Raw genomic sequence first — 16,021 nt, forward strand, 5'->3', positions numbered from 1 at the left:
TTAAGATGGTTGCTTCTTCACATGTCCCAATTGTTTTTGTGATGACTGATGCACCAGGACAGCTTTTACACATGGACACTATCGGTCCAGCTAGAGTGCAATCGGTTGGAGTAAAGTGGTATGTGTTAGTCATAGTTGATGATTTTTCTCAATATTCTTGGGTTTTCTTTATGGCAACTAAGAGCATCCCCAACAACTCATTTATCTCATCCTCCATCCTAAAAATAAAGGATGAAGAGTAAAAGTTGAGCTCCAGCAGAACCTCTATCTCATCATCTATTTTTGGATGTCATCCATATCAGGAGAGAGAAACTCTATATTTAGATGTTCTCTCTCCAATCCTCCAAATAGATATAGAGGATGTCATATATAGATGATCTGCTGGAGTACAAAGAGATATGAAGGATGAAAGTGTTTTAGATGATCATCCAAATGAAGATATGGATGACCAAATTTAGATGAGCTGTTGGGGATGCTCTAAGGATGAGGCTTTTCAACACTTTCCTAATCTGTATCTTTGATTGAATCTTGAACTTCCTAGTTCTTTGAATAGAATTCGAAGTGATAATGGTGGTGAATTTAAAAATGCCTCTTTTGAACATTTTTGCAATGAAAAAGGTCTTGAACATGAATTTTCTTCTCCTCGTGTTCCTCAACAAAATGGTGTTGTTGAAAGAAAAGAAATCGTTCTTTGGTTGAGATGGCTAGAACAATGCTTGATGAGTATCACACTCCAATGAAATTTTGGGCTGAAACAGTTAACACTACATGTTATATTTCAGATCGGGTTTTCTTGAGATCCAAACTTGGAAAAACTCCTTATGATCTTCCATTTGGCCGTCAACCCAAAGTTTCTCATTTGCGTGTTTTTGGTTGCAAATGCTTTGTCTTGAAATCTGGAAATTTGGACAAATTTGAGGCATGCTCTACCGATGGAATGTTTCTTGGTTACCCCACACATTCACGTGGCTATCGTGTACTTGTTTTGGAAACTAACAAAATCATTGAAACCTGTGAAGTTACTTTTGATGAAGCTTGTCTAGGTACCAAACTAGAAATTGCAAGTACACTGTCACAAATTCAGGGGGAGGATGGTCCTATTTTTGAAGACGTGAGCGACGACGACGATGAGGTCAGCTCGGCCGGTCAGACCGGGCGCCAAGCCGGTCAGACCGCCGAACCACCTCCGGTTAAACCGACACAGGATGTGCGGTCAGACTAGCTAGGGTCATCGGAGCTACTCACAATGGTCCTCCAAAGGCTTCAACCTCGACCAGTGAGAGTGCAGAACGCGAAATAACTCCAGATGTCGCTACTCCTATGCACATTCAACGACGACATCTGCCAGAACAAATCATTGGTAACTTAGGTCAGCAGACTACAAGGTCTAAGGTAACAACTAATGATTTTTGTGCAAATTCTGCGTTTGTTGCTTCTTTTGAACCCAAAGATGTTACTCATGCATTAACTGATGAATCGTGGATTAACGCCATGCATGAAGAACTTGAAAATTTTTAAAGGAACAAAGTTTGGATTTTGATTGAACCACCTTCTGGTCATAATATTATTGGAACCAAATGGGTTTTCAAAAATAAACAAAATGAGGATGGTTTGATCGTGAGAAACAAAGCCAGACTTGTTGCTCAAGGTTTTACTCCTGTTGCTCCTGTCGCTAGAATTGAACAGAGTTTGGATTTTGATGAAACTTTTGCTCCTGTTGCTACAATTGAAGCAATTAGACTTTTGTTAGCTTTTGATGCTTCCAAAGGTTTTAAACTTTATCAAATGGATGTGAAAAGTGCTTTTCTAAATGGTTTTATACAGGAGGAAGTTTATGTCAAACAACCACCAGGTTTTGAAAATCCTAATTTTTCCAATTATGTTTTTAAATTGTCTAAAGCTTTGTATGGCTTGAAACAAGCACCTCGAGCATGGTATGATAGGCTTAAGAACTTTTTGCTTGCGAAAGGTTTTCGAATGAGAAAGGTTGACAAAATGCTTTTTGTTCTTAAGCATGGTGATAATCAACTTTTCGTTCAGATTTATGTTGATGACATCATCTTTGGTTGTTCATCTTATGCTTCGGTTGTGGAGTTTGCTGAGCCTATGCGCTTGGAATTTGAGATGAGCATGATGGGTGAGTTATCGTACTTTTTGGGGTTACAAATTAAACAAACACCTCAAGGTACATTTGTGCATCAAATGAAGTATTCGAAGGATCTTTGGAGACGATTCAAGATGGAGAATTGCAAGCCAATTTCAACACCAATTGGTACTATAGCTGTCCTAGATCCTGATAAAGATGGTGAAACAGTTGATCAAAAGGAGTATAGAAGCATGATTGGATCTTTGTTATATCTAACTGCTTCTAGGCCAGACATACAATTTGCTGTGTGTTTGTGTGCACGCTTTCAAGCTTCTTCTCGTGCTTCGCATCGTCAAGCAGTCAAGCGAATAATGAGGTATTTGCAACATACACTTGAGTTTGGCATTTGGTATTCTACATCATCTTCTATATGCTTGAGTCGATATTCCGATGCTGATTTTGCTGGGTGCAGAATTGATAGAAAAAGTACTAGTGCAACATGTCATTTTCTTGGTACTTCATTAATTGCATGATCTTCTAGGAAACAATCTAGCGTTGCTCAATCTACTGCTGAATCAGAATATGTTGCTGCTGCTAGTTGTTGTTCACAGATTCTTTGGCTTTTATCAACTTCGAAAGATTATGGTCTTACTTTTGAGAAAGTACCTCTCTTTTGTGATAATACTAGTGCTATCAACATTGCTAAGAATTCTATACAACACTCACGCACGAAACACATTGATATTCGTTTTCACTTTCTACGGGATGATGTTGAGAAGGGAGATGTTGAATTGACATTTTTGGATATAAAATTGCAACTTGCTAATATTTTCACTGAACCATTGGATCCTTCTCGCTTTGCCTTTCTTCGTGGAGAATTGAGAACAATTCATCCTTTTGGCATGGTTTGAGGGGGAGTTTTGCACCTCATGGTTTTATCAAGCAAAATATGACAATAAGAAAAATTGACAAATAGAGCGTTGTTTTATACATATAGTATTTCATGTGCATGCTAGCGATACTGTGAAGGTTTATTTGTCTCTAGCATAGCTTGTATGTATTCTAGTCTTTTTACGAAACATAGATATTGCTTTTAAGGGATATGATGCATAACACTTAAATTCTATACTTGAATTAAGAAATTATGTAATATTGATGCTAGCATATGGTTTGATAAATAAATGCTTGTATATATGCTTTATTGATTTGTTATTCCTCAAATAGCTTTTAAATTGCTCATCGTGCAAGAGAATAAAAAATATGAGAGAAAAAAATGAGTACCGAATCCTTGGACAATCTTGACGATAAGGACGTATTCGATGTGAGGAAAAAATGGGTGCCGAATCCTTGGACAGTCTTGACGACAAGGACGTAACCAGAATAATTGAGAGAAAAATATGAGCAAAAAGGCTCAAACAAAAAAAATGTTAAAAAATTCTCTTGGTGATTTTGTGCTAAGGCTAATTTGAGAAAGAGTGATAAATATAATAGGTATATATGTCTAGTATTTATTCTTCAATCTATGTGCTTGTAAAAGTGTTGCATTATAAACCGTTTGAAATCATGAATTTTGATTGTTGAGTTGAACTTAATTGCACAATCTTTGGTTCATGATTATGCTTTAATACATGCTTGCTATCTTATAGATGGGTTCATCTTCTTTTTATTGCAACACATGACTTGATATGCTATGTGTATGCTAAGCTCTTAAACATTAATTAACATAAGTTCTACGCTTGATGAAATCATTGTCAAAAGGGGAGAAGATTTTTGGAAGAGAGAGAGAGCATGTTTTTGGAAATTTGTTTTCAAAAGTATAAATGCCTTTTGGAGTTGCTTCACAAAAACAACAAACAATTTTGAAGTCAATTTTGAAGTGTTTGCCAATGTGTTTATCAAGGGGAAGATTGTAAGATCCAGGAGTGATCTACATGTTTTTGTGATGAACAAATTGGTGGTTTGCGAGTTAAATGTTTTTGTGATGATTGACCGGGCGGTCAGACCGTAGGTATATGTCACGCCCAGAAATTTACACCAATTTCTGAATAATAGCATGCATTAATCTCGGTCCAGAAATCAGCCCATGTACACACTATGACAAATTAATACACAGTTCCACGACTTAAAAACAAATAAAAATAATTATCTATCGAAATGCAGCGGAAAAAGAAACAAAGCTAAAACCATCTAATCTTCAGCTTCAGCTGGCGGTGACGGCTCCACACCACAGGCATTCTTGACGGCGGACTGAACCTCACTTCAACCTTCGGAACAACCTTCTTCTGACTTCTAACTCAGGCTCTGTCACTTACTCTGGTGTGAAAAAAATTAAGCAAGCCTGAGTACAAACTACCGTACTCAACAAGTAACACCCAAGAGAGGGAAATAATGAATGCAATAAGGTATCAAGGACATGCTAAGGTTAAATTGCCCAAAGCTGCAGTAATTTAGCAAAACAGGTAAATAAAATATACTGAAACATATGTAAAGTAACAGTTAAAATAATTATCCACTATTCAACGTTACACCATGTTGCAACAGTCCGAAACCGCTGTCGAACGTTACACCACGTAGCGACAGGGTCAACCCTCTGTCCAACGTTAAACCACGTTGTGACAAACCCAAACCACTGCCAACGTTATACCACATTGCGCAGGGTCAAACCAGTTCCAAGATTAATCAAATTATTAAAGGTTCACTAATCCCAGTGAATCTGTTAGTTCACCCAATAACCGTGGGCACGGCTATTCGAATAGTTTTACTCTGCAGAGGTGTACAACTTACCCATAAGAAATGGCTCCCATGCATGTTACCATACCCCAACGTATCACCACGATACTTTAGCACGGAAACCATGATAAGATGTTTCATCTAACCCTCCGTAGACAATCGCACCACACTTTCGGTTTCGCCCCCTCCTTTACACCAAGTCGGGCAGCCCCCTCTTGTGCCTAGGTGAATCCGGAAGCAGCATAGGACCGTCGTTACACCACGACTCCCATCTATACTCCATCACGCCCACCCTTGCCTGGGTACGTCGAATAGGGACAAGCTAGACTACAAGTCTCACCGTTGCCCACTTTGCCTTGTGGTTAGTACGTGTAAGACTTCCAAGGTTTCCTGAGAACAGGTCCATAGTTGCCATGGGCACGACTCTCAAAACCATGCACCCACAGCCCACCATAAGCAATATTTTAGTTGTATTTAATCCACATCGGGAAATTAATAATGATCACAACCATTAAAGATCTATCAAAGCCTAATCAATAATTAAATAAGAATTGGTGAGCTAGTTGAACTAAGCATGGCTAAGCATTGCCTAAGCCTATTTCTAGTTAAAATTAACCGTAGGTTTACAATAATAAGTGGGAATCAACGGATAGAAAGGTAAAAGCCCAATAGGTAAATAAAGTAAAAAGATTTGTATAAAACAATGCATGTTTGAATATAAAGCGGGGTATTTTATAATCATGGGATCAATATGATCAAAGAAGGGTGCCTCCTGCCCTGCTTAGACCCACGAGGAACTTCGGCGACGACTTCGAGAATGAATGACGCTGCAACGGGGTCAAAACCTACGACACACAAGGAAAAACAAGCAAAAACAGACTATAAAACTACTAAAACAGAGAAAGAAACTATTTTTAATGGATTCTTGGTATTTTTCTGGATTTAATGGAACTTGAATGGACCTAAACGGAGACTAGATGAATTAGTTATGAATTTTAGAAGTTTTCTGGGTTTTTAAACTAAAGAGGAAAACCTTATTGATTTATTGCGCAATTACTTGGAGGGATGACGTCAGCAGGGAGAGAGAGGGTGGATGCTGACGCACTGGGCCCACTGGCCAGTGACTCAAGGGCGCGTTGGTGCACCGTGGAATAGGACCACGGGTTAGCTCAAGGGGGAGAAGTGTTGCTGGGGCCCACGTGTCAGTGGCAGAAAGGAGAGAAGGACGGGCGGTGTCTGATGCGTGGACCCCACGGGTCGGAGAGTGGAGGGGGATAGGTTGATGACCCGGGCCCACCCGACAGTGAGACAAACAGAGAGAGGGAGGGGTGGAACGGCGCCGGCCGAGCAGCGCGAGCAGGAGGCGGCGACGGCGGTGCAACGCGACAACGGCGGACGACCGGCAACCGGCGGCGGTGAAGGGGAGCGATGCACGGCGAAGGCCGGCGGTGGGAACGACGACGGCCGGGCGGCGGCGACCGAATGCGGCACACGTCGTCGACGGCTGAGCGGCGCACGCACGGACGAACAGGAGGGGGATACAGCGGGGAGGCGGCGTGGGTAGGCGAGGGCGGCAAAACGATGGCGGGACGACGATGACGTCGGGTGGCGACCCGGCGGCGGCGACGCGCGGCCCCTGGCGCGTGCCGACGGCACGGGGAGCCCGGCGGCGGAAGCGAAGAGGAAAGAGAGGGGAAAGGAGGCGTGGAGACATCTTCGAGAAGGAGAGGGATTGGAGTCGACCGGCGGTGCGAGCGCGCTCGGGTGTGGACGGAGGGAGCTCGGTGACGGCGTCGCGAGGGTGACGGTGATGGCGGAGGGTGGTGGACGGCGGTGACGTCCGGCAGGGAGTCGGCGAGCGACAGCCCCGGGCAGCGCGGCGACGTCGTGCGACGCGGCGGCGAGGGCAGGGGATAAAGAGGAGAGGGGAGACCGAGGCGGCGCCGAGCGTGGCCGGGGAGAGGAGGGAGTAGCGGCGCGCGACGATGGCTAAGCGGCTCGTGCGACGGCGACGAAGACCAACGGTGACGCGGCGGCGATGTCAACGCGCGACCGACAACGGGTGGCGCATGACGGCACCCGTGCGCTAACAGCGACGCGCGGCGGTGGCCGAGAGGGAGAGGGAAAAGGGAGAAGGGAAGGGAGAGCGGGTGCTCACCGTTGACTAGCAAAGACGACGGCGCGTGGCCGAGGAGGAGCGGCGGCGTCTGCACGACGACGGGCAACCGGCGCGGTGGCGGCTTGAGAACGAGTGCGGCGGCGCACGGCGGTGGGGCTTTATAGGGGGAGCTGGCGCCAGCTAGTGTAGGGAGGAGGTTAGCGGCGGCGCGCGGATGTGGAGGAGACGGGGAGGTAGTTAGGGCCGCGGCATGGAGATGCGGCTGGCGGTTGCATTCGGCGGTTAGCGGCGCGAGAAGAGCGGCGGCCGGTGCGCACCATGGTTAGGCGACGTGAACACGGCGCGGTGAAGCGAGGCGGCGCGGCACAACGTGGCGAGAAGCAAGGCGGTGGCCTCGGCGAAGTGGCAGCGCAGCTTGGTGGCCGAGTGGCGGTGCACGGCGACGGCGCTAGCGTGGCGGTGAGCACGAGGCAGAGAAGCCGACCGGGACGCGACGGCACGGTGGCAAGGGCACGACAGGCGTGCATCGGCCGGGAAATTGGCGTGGCGCGGTGGAACGGCGGAGGATGGCCGGGATGGGACAATGGCCGCGACGCTCGACACGGCGCAGGCGTGCGGCTGGAGGAAGATGACGGGGCTAACATGTGGTCCCCACCTGTCAGTGGCCCGGAGGAGGAGAGAGAGGCGGTCTAGACTTGGTGCAAGCGAGGTGGCGTCTGGTCCGTGGCCTTCGGCCAGCCCCAGAGTGGGCAGGGAGGGAAGGAAGGAGGGGATGGGTCAAAGGGGAAGTGGGCCGACGACCTGCTTGGCTGAGAGAAGAGGGAAAAGGAGTGGGCCGAAGGAGACGAGGGAGACTTCGAGCGCCGGTTGGGTCACGGATCGGGAAGTTGCTAACAGAACGGGCCTTCACTTGACAGAACTAACACGTGCACGAATCAGATCCGAAATACGAAACCGTGAACTTTTAGCGGAACAACGGCAGAAGTTAGCGACACGTTAAATCGAGATTTAACGACTCGCTAAACTGGAAATTAAATGACTTTAACGTAAAATCAATCTACATGTGAAATTTAATTTCATACTATAGATCAATCTAACGCTAGCTAATTAGATTAGAAAATCTAAGCAATTACACGCTAGACCAATAATAGATTGATTCGCATGAGTAAAACGTATGCGAACCTAATATTTGGTGGAGAGATCAGTGACGGATTGATGTTGTTCCTCATTGTTCGGCTTGGAAACCTAAACAATTAAACGTAGATGAATTTAGATTTCGCAAGAATAAAATATATGCGAACCTGAAATTCGGGGAGGGGGGAAGGAAACCAGCGGACCGCTGCACTGCTGCTCGCTGCTGGACAGGAGGTGGCAGGAGTTGCACGGGAGAGGGAGACGGGTAAAAGAGGCAAGGCTAGAGGCTATTTATAAGGGGAAGTTAGAGATAAATATGGTTATCCATCCCCTATTAAAAATGAATCGATAAGGTTTTAAAGGGATAAGAATTGGAGTCTTAATTAATTGGAGTTGGTTTTTACTTGACAGAGAGGTGGAGATGGGGTGCGTGCATGGCTGTGGAGGAGGTGGGATTGTGCGGCACTGCAGGAAGAGGTGGGGGAGACGTGCGACCAACAGGGGGAAGGGAGAGATCGCACAGGGGAGGAGGTAGAGGAGAATTCGGCCAGGGAGGGAAAAAACAAAAGAGAAAAAGAAAAGGGAAAAGGGAGAAAGAAAAGAAAAAGCAAGGAGGGAAAAAAATTGCCTCCAATTTTACCGATTTTTATTAAGTTTATTAGAGCAAATTTTACTCTGAAATTCAAATATAAATCCTGTTAATCATTTAAAATGCTTTCGGGATATTTTAAAATATTCCGAAAAGCTTCCAATTAAATTAAACAGGGTTTTCTCTTGAACTTTAATTAAACAAATTATTTTTAATGCATTATTTAATTATTTCTTGGCTTGGGTAAAACTTAGGGCATGACAGTATATGGGCGGTCAGACCTTTCAGACAACTGCGGTCAGACCGTAAGTGTCTGGGCGGTCAGACCGGCAAGTCAGCCCCGAAAGTTTCAGCTTTCGGTTTTTTTTTGGTTTCGGATTTGTTCTTCGTGAAATTCGACTTCTAGTTGGTTTCTATACGTATGGGTACTGTTATTTTGCTAATCATGAGTCAATTTGGAGATAGCTTGGTCTCGAAATATGGTTTCTTTGTTTGATTCATGTGTAGGTGACTTGATGCCTCGGGAGAGTATTGCCGATGATGGATCGGGAGTTAACTTGGAGATAAGGTGACGTCCGGCGGTCGAGATATCATACGGGATACTTAGGCTAGAGTTCAATGCACATGGTGCTGAAGATTCCATGTGGCGTACGATGGAGAAATTGTGTGCGTATGGGATACGAAAGTTGAATTTGGATAGAGTATGGATTTGAGAAGATTTGTTGTATTAGAGATAGAAATATTGTTAGTTACAGATAACGATTGGTTTCCCAGGAGATTGGGAGTCCTAATTCATGCTAGATACGTGGGCCTTGCATACCCACGTCGAGGTTATAAATAGGTACCGAGGGGTATGCCTCCGGTGAGCTTTTTGGTGCCGTTTGAGAGAAAAGTTAGGGTTTTGACTCTATTTCGATATTAGATTGAAAGTTTTGGTTAGGAGTGCTTTCTATGCACTTTTTAAATATTGGTTGATCAATAAAAGTCGAGAGATTCAATCTACATCTTGAAGCTTTGTCGATCGGTGTTTTTCCAGGTTCCGGACAGTCTAACCGTAGGTAGGCTGGCGATCTGACCGGCCACTCAATGTCGGTCTGACCGAGGTTATACGAGCAGTCTGACCGACCACATAAAAGCGGTCTGACCGGTGGCATAAACGCAGTGCGACCGGAGGCTTCGGTAAGACTTTTGTGAAGGTAATCTTTTATTTTCGTAAAAATATTTGGGTTTTTGATCTACCTACCATTCACCTTCCCTCTGGTAGTTGTTTTACTCTGTTACGATCCTACAGTAATATGTTCTTTTGTAAATGTTTTCTATATAGAAGTTTATCATTTCATATTTCAAAAGAAGATTTTTAACATTATTGTAGTTAATTTCATCGTTTATACCATTAAATACCTATTAGAAATCACATAATATTTCATCTTTGATCTTTTATAACTAAAACAACACAACCTTGTTACCTGGTTAAAAGCTTAAGGTTGAAGGTTCTTGAAGTATGCAGTGTCCTTGGGTAAATCGTAGTTTTCTAGTGTTTTCCAGCCGTTCACATTTTAGTTAGAGAAAATCTAAAAATATATCGGCGAGCAAAATTTCACGAGCTTTGAATACCATATAGAAAAATTTGCAAAACGTTTTCCCATTGATTTGAAATGTCAATGTTTATTACTTTGGACTAATAATTATGTTAACAACTATATATTTTGTATTATCACTGTCATATTATTGGCATTCTCGGCTGAAAAGATAATTAAATGGTATAGTATATTGCATGGAAAAAAATAAATCACCCACTACTGTTGGAGTAGTTTTTTTTAACATAAAAATAGAATATGTTTCATAAAAAATAATCTATGAGCTATGACCACGGTGAGGAGTCCACTCTTCAGCCGTGTTTCTTTTGTTTCCTCACTGGTGGGAAACAAAAAATAATCTATAATCTATGGGAGGCCAGGTGTCCGTCGGCTATTGTTTCCTCACTGGTGTTTCTTTTGTCTACCGAATCCGATTACGGCGCTCCAGCCGTGTGGCATACATCTTGTAGGTTGTTGGTACAACCTAACTACACCGGCTACTAGTCAATGACATATTATAAAAGCACGCTAGTACTGGTTGCATACATCTTGTGGGTTGTTGGTACAACCTAACTACACCGGTTACTAGTCAATGACATATTATAAAAGCACGCTAGCACTGGTTGCGATCTAAATTTTCAAGATCCAATTCATTTACATCATTCCATTAGTTACCATTAAACTTCTATAACAAAATCTGACACAATTTTATTCTAAAAAATATAAATATGAGTTGGAAATTACTTTTATTATATGTGTAAATTATATTCATCGTACATGTAAATTATTTTTACATTTAGTTAAATTATATTTATGGACTAAATTTGATCTTTTTGATAGACTTATATTTTATTACCCTCATAGTAAATTTATTTGTAATATTGTGACAACTTTGCCTTTATTTTGTTAATGCCACACAGGTATTAATTGTGTCAAAATTTTGTGTGGGTTATTGACTTAAAACAATTTTTATGACACTATCTATGATGGCAACAAAATTAATTTCTAGAAAATTTCTTTTTAAAAATCATAACATAATTAAACATATTGATTAACTAGGTTAATTGAAACTAAGTCCACACATATAGGTTCACAAAACCAATTCTTGCAATTTGTGAGCCTTGATGTGAGGTCTTTGCAACTAATAAGACAAAGTATCATACAAATATCCACAGGGATGAACATATGAGTTTTGTAAAAATCAAAAATGCTTAATATGAGTTCTTAAAATGAATTATTTGTTAAAATTAATAGTTTGAAAACTAATAAGTTTGTAATACCTAATTGCTATTAAAGTTTGATCACGTTAATAACATAATAGATTGCTACAAGAAATTATTCGTGGCGATAACTTTATCTCGAATGTCGTGGCGCCACTGCCGCGACAGCACGGAGGTGCTTGCGGCGTCGCTCGCTGGTGGCAAGAAGCGGATGATGGGCAACAACACGTCGTGGTAGAGCTCACTTACCAGATCGATGTCTGGCGGCGGTGGCGATATCTTGTTGAAATTCGTGGATACGATAGCGGTTGGACACGTATGTGCGCAAGCGTTCTTGGATCAGAGCACTAATCTAGATTAATTATATTTACGATAAATGTGTGTTTCTACTAAAACATGTGCTGAAAAGAGTTTAATTTATGATTTTTTGTAGGTGATTACAATACTACTCTGTAACGGAAATATGACCTGAAAAGCTTCAATATTAGCGTTGGATTTTGTTTGTGCTTCTCAACTCACGTTTCTATCCAGTGCAGGACAAGTATAATTGATCAACATAAAAGAAAAAATATAATATATAATTACATAAATTTAATTAAAAGATTTATAACAATTTTATTTATGTAATTATACAGATGAATTGTAATTGGATATGTTAGCCCACTATAGGTTAAAATAATTCGAATAATATGCAACTACATAAATTTTATTAAAAATTTACAGTAATTTTGTTTATGTAATTATTATATAGGTGAGTTTTAATTGGATATGTTAGCCTATTATTAACTTGTAATTGGATTTGTGAGCCCATTATTTCTTGACTCTCATTTTGAAATTACTTAACTGGAGTTGTTGAATATTGATCCTGTGGTAGAAAAAATCTGACTGGTTTTGCTATAGATTCTTTGTCGAATTATATATATATGCATACCCATAAAAAGAATCATTGGTAGCCTAATGGGTAAGGTGTCATTCATAGAACTAGAGGCACTTTTTTGTCTTTCACTTACCAACGCAGTTTAATTTTTTTTTGTCTTTTATATCCATTACAAAATATACTATCAATAAAGCGAAAACACGGTTTAACTTTAATATTAAAAAATCTAAATAAAAATACGATCAACAACAAAAATAGATGCATAATAAAGCTAGGATTCTATTCTACTTGGTTCTAAAAGAGAAAATAAGTAGAAGTTCCATACAAAAAGACATGAAATCAACATCCAATTTTGATTTCAGTCCCGACTCGACCCCACCAACATAACTCATCATCGTTTGCGGTAATAAAAAAATAAAAAATTGGAAATTCAAAGGTTCTTACTAGTCGTCTCTGTCCACCATTTCAAATTTAATATTTGCATTTAATAAAAGATTAAAGTGAGTAGGACGCAAAGGATAAGGCCGAAAATGACATAATTTACAATTCCCACTTATAATTTATTTATGATTTGAGCATAATTTACAATTCCCACTTATAATCTTCACGATGCAACATACTCTTCTCAAATCAATTGCACACTTTACTTTTCCCGACTCGATATGCATGTGTTGTGAAAATTTATTTTTCAAAATTATTTTAATTTCTATAATTAAAATTAACTGGACATGGTGCAACGCAAGATCATTTTTTCTTACTTAGAAATTAAAATAAGCTTCTGTAAAATAAACCCCTCTAACTTAGAAATTAAAATTTTAAATTTTAAGCTACAAGCATAAGCATAAGTAGAAACGAAAATATGGCCAGAGGATTCGTCTGGGGGACAAACAATCTGTGGAACAGCCGTTGAACCACGGAGATGGTGCAATCGAACTATGGCGACGACGCCACAAAACCAGTAAGTTTTTGGGGCTATTTCATTTCCGCCCCTGTTTTAGTTTCTAATACTGATTTTGCCTCTCCTTTTTAGGGTTTTCGTTTTTGGCCTTACTTTTTTAAATTGAATGAACCAGTTGCTCCTTCTTTGGATGGAAGGACTAACGGTGTTAAATGATATGTTAAAGGACTAGTTACCCCTACACGAGAATATCATTTTGATATTTCTTTAGTCATTTGTGTTGTTACCCTCTGTTCTAAATCATAGAAATATACAAAAGCAATATATTATTAATTCAAATGACATGTTTAAAAACTTATAATTTTTTAAAAATATTTGAAAGAGTTTCAAAACTATGTCAATTTTTTTAAAAGAAATTATAAGTTTCATAGAAATATACAAAAGCAATATATTATTAATTCAAATGACATGTTTAAAAACTTATAATTTTTGAAACAGGGGTAATTTCGTCATTAATTATTTCGGGAATTAAATCTTTTATTTTTTGAACTAAATATATTGGTCAACTAACGGTCAAGATAACTTCCATCCAAAATAGAGGCAAACGGTTCATTCGGTTCAAAAAAAAGAGGGGCAAAAACGAAAACCCCAAAAATAAGGGGTAAAATCAATATTAGGCTTGAAAATCAGGGCAGGAACGAAATTGTCCCTATGTTTTTAAAGAAAAAAAGAATATACAGGAAACAAATAGAGATTTGGTTGGGCACCATCGTAGGAGGAGGATTTGGACCATGCATGGTGCACTTGGAGCTGGTGTATGAGAGGCCCTTTATATAGGGTGTCAGAACATGGATCTTGTAAAAAAAATTATTACCTTAGTCTCTAAATATTTTATGCCGTTGATAAGAAACGTTTGACTATTTGTCTTATTTAATTTTTTATCAAATATATAAAACTATATATATGCATAAATGTATATTTAACAATAAATGAAATGATATAAAGATAATTCATAACTATGTAATTTTTTTAATAAGCCGAATGGCCAAACATGTATAAAAAAGTTAACGGCGTCAGATATTTAGAGGAGTGAGTATTACCAAATGGGTGACTCTCCATTTGTAAAAAAAATATTCGCTACTGGGAACTGTATTTCGCTAAACCCACCTTCCATGGTACGCTCAAACATCGTCATCGCATCTCTTTAACTAAATCAAGTTAAGCATTTTGACTGCAAACATATAAACGAGTTGCCGGTACAAATGGTGAGCCTCGCTATCACTTTGATCATTGGAACGTGAATGCCATCATTGGCCTACCCAACCTCATTTTGTGCCCCATGATCACTGTGTCGTCCTCGTCGTCTTCATCCATGGCTCCAGTGCACAGCATCCGTGTTATCAAAACGCCGGAGCCCCAAGGCCGGAAAGATCACGCTCGTCGTCTCTGCTGACGACGTCACGACGCTAGCACCACTACTGCCATTAATAGATTCAGAAATAATCCAGCTAGCCAATACACATAGAGGGGAGTGCGGGTTGATTCCCATGTAATCAGGACTTTTTAGAATATTTGATTTCACTGACATGTCCTCGATGTCGACCGTTCCTTTTAGAATCTAGAAAATCTATGAAATTGATTTAGGTAATATTTGTTCAACTGAAAATTGTGCTAAACTGTGAAATCTGTAGAAAATTCATTCTAGCCACAAATGAGATGGACCAAGTTTGAGTAGATTCTAAATATTATCAAATTCAGATAGTCCTGAGAATTTAAATATGGCATGTTCTGTATGAAACATTTATCAAACAACTACGCCCTACGAAAAATAGTTTAATGCAAAATTCATATAAATGACACTTTAACTCTAAAACATATCAAAACAGTTTTTTGAACTCATGAAAGTATCTCCTTTAATATGGATAAGTCAAGAAAATTAGAGCAAAATCTGAAAAATACATGTTAATATATTGAAGGAGATAAATATTGTGTTTAACATGTAATGACTAGTAGGATTCACTTATATTCAAGTATAGCAAATAAGTTATTACAGTATTATCCCAAACCCTGTGAAGCAAAAGTTGTATTATAGTATATATGACGATAAATTTCAAATTTGTCTGGCATATATAAAATGGGGCATTTCACGTATAAATGCCTAGAACCTGTAGTATCTTTATCCTATATCCAAATGTGATACTCCTCACTGCTGTAGAATAGAGACCTGTACAAGTCCCATAAATAATTTATGTATTTACACCATAGGTAAATAGTTTACTTTATAGGATAAATACAAGCATTATCTTTTAGACAGGTCTAATTTCATTGAACACATAGGAGTATAGGTACACTTGAATCTTGCACACTGAAACATGGTATTGGCAAACCTAGTAAAGTATTTATCTAATATTCGTTAGTGGAGTAAATAATACAATGTCATTGAAACTTGTAGAAATTGAAGGAAATACATCTTAGCTCCAAATTAGGTGAACCTAGTCTTGTTAAAACCACAAAACTAGATATTATCAGAATATAAAATAAAATACACCACTTACTGTACATAAAATAACTCTAATGTTATATTAACATGTAAGAATTATAAATTTACTAAAACATAAGAAAAATTATAACTAAATCATTTTAGCTTAGAAAAACATGAAACCAATTTGGTTGGTCCTAGAATATTATGCACATCCATAATGTATGTTAAAAATTCACTAATTTAACTTGAAAATACAAGTATAGAATGGTATACAACTAAAAATACCGAAATACATGTAACTTACAAAAT

At 39.8% G+C, this 16,021-nt stretch overlaps 1 long non-coding RNA gene across 1 annotated transcript; it reads right to left on the reverse strand.

Annotated features, from left to right (window-relative positions):
• Positions 1-4,322: 4,322 nt before the first annotated feature.
• On the reverse strand, positions 4,323-8,315 carry LOC107305166. Its single transcript, XR_001551268.2, has 3 exons — positions 8,273-8,315; positions 8,118-8,180; positions 4,323-4,399 (listed from the first exon to the last, which is right to left on the reverse strand). It is a non-coding gene; the product is annotated as an uncharacterized LOC107305166 (long non-coding RNA).
• Between the last annotated feature and the right edge of the window lie 7,706 nt (positions 8,316-16,021).

Source organism: Oryza brachyantha, chromosome 10 (assembly GCF_000231095.2).
Source record: "Oryza brachyantha chromosome 10, ObraRS2, whole genome shotgun sequence".
In the NCBI taxonomy this organism is placed as follows: Eukaryota; Viridiplantae; Streptophyta; class Magnoliopsida; order Poales; family Poaceae; genus Oryza; species Oryza brachyantha.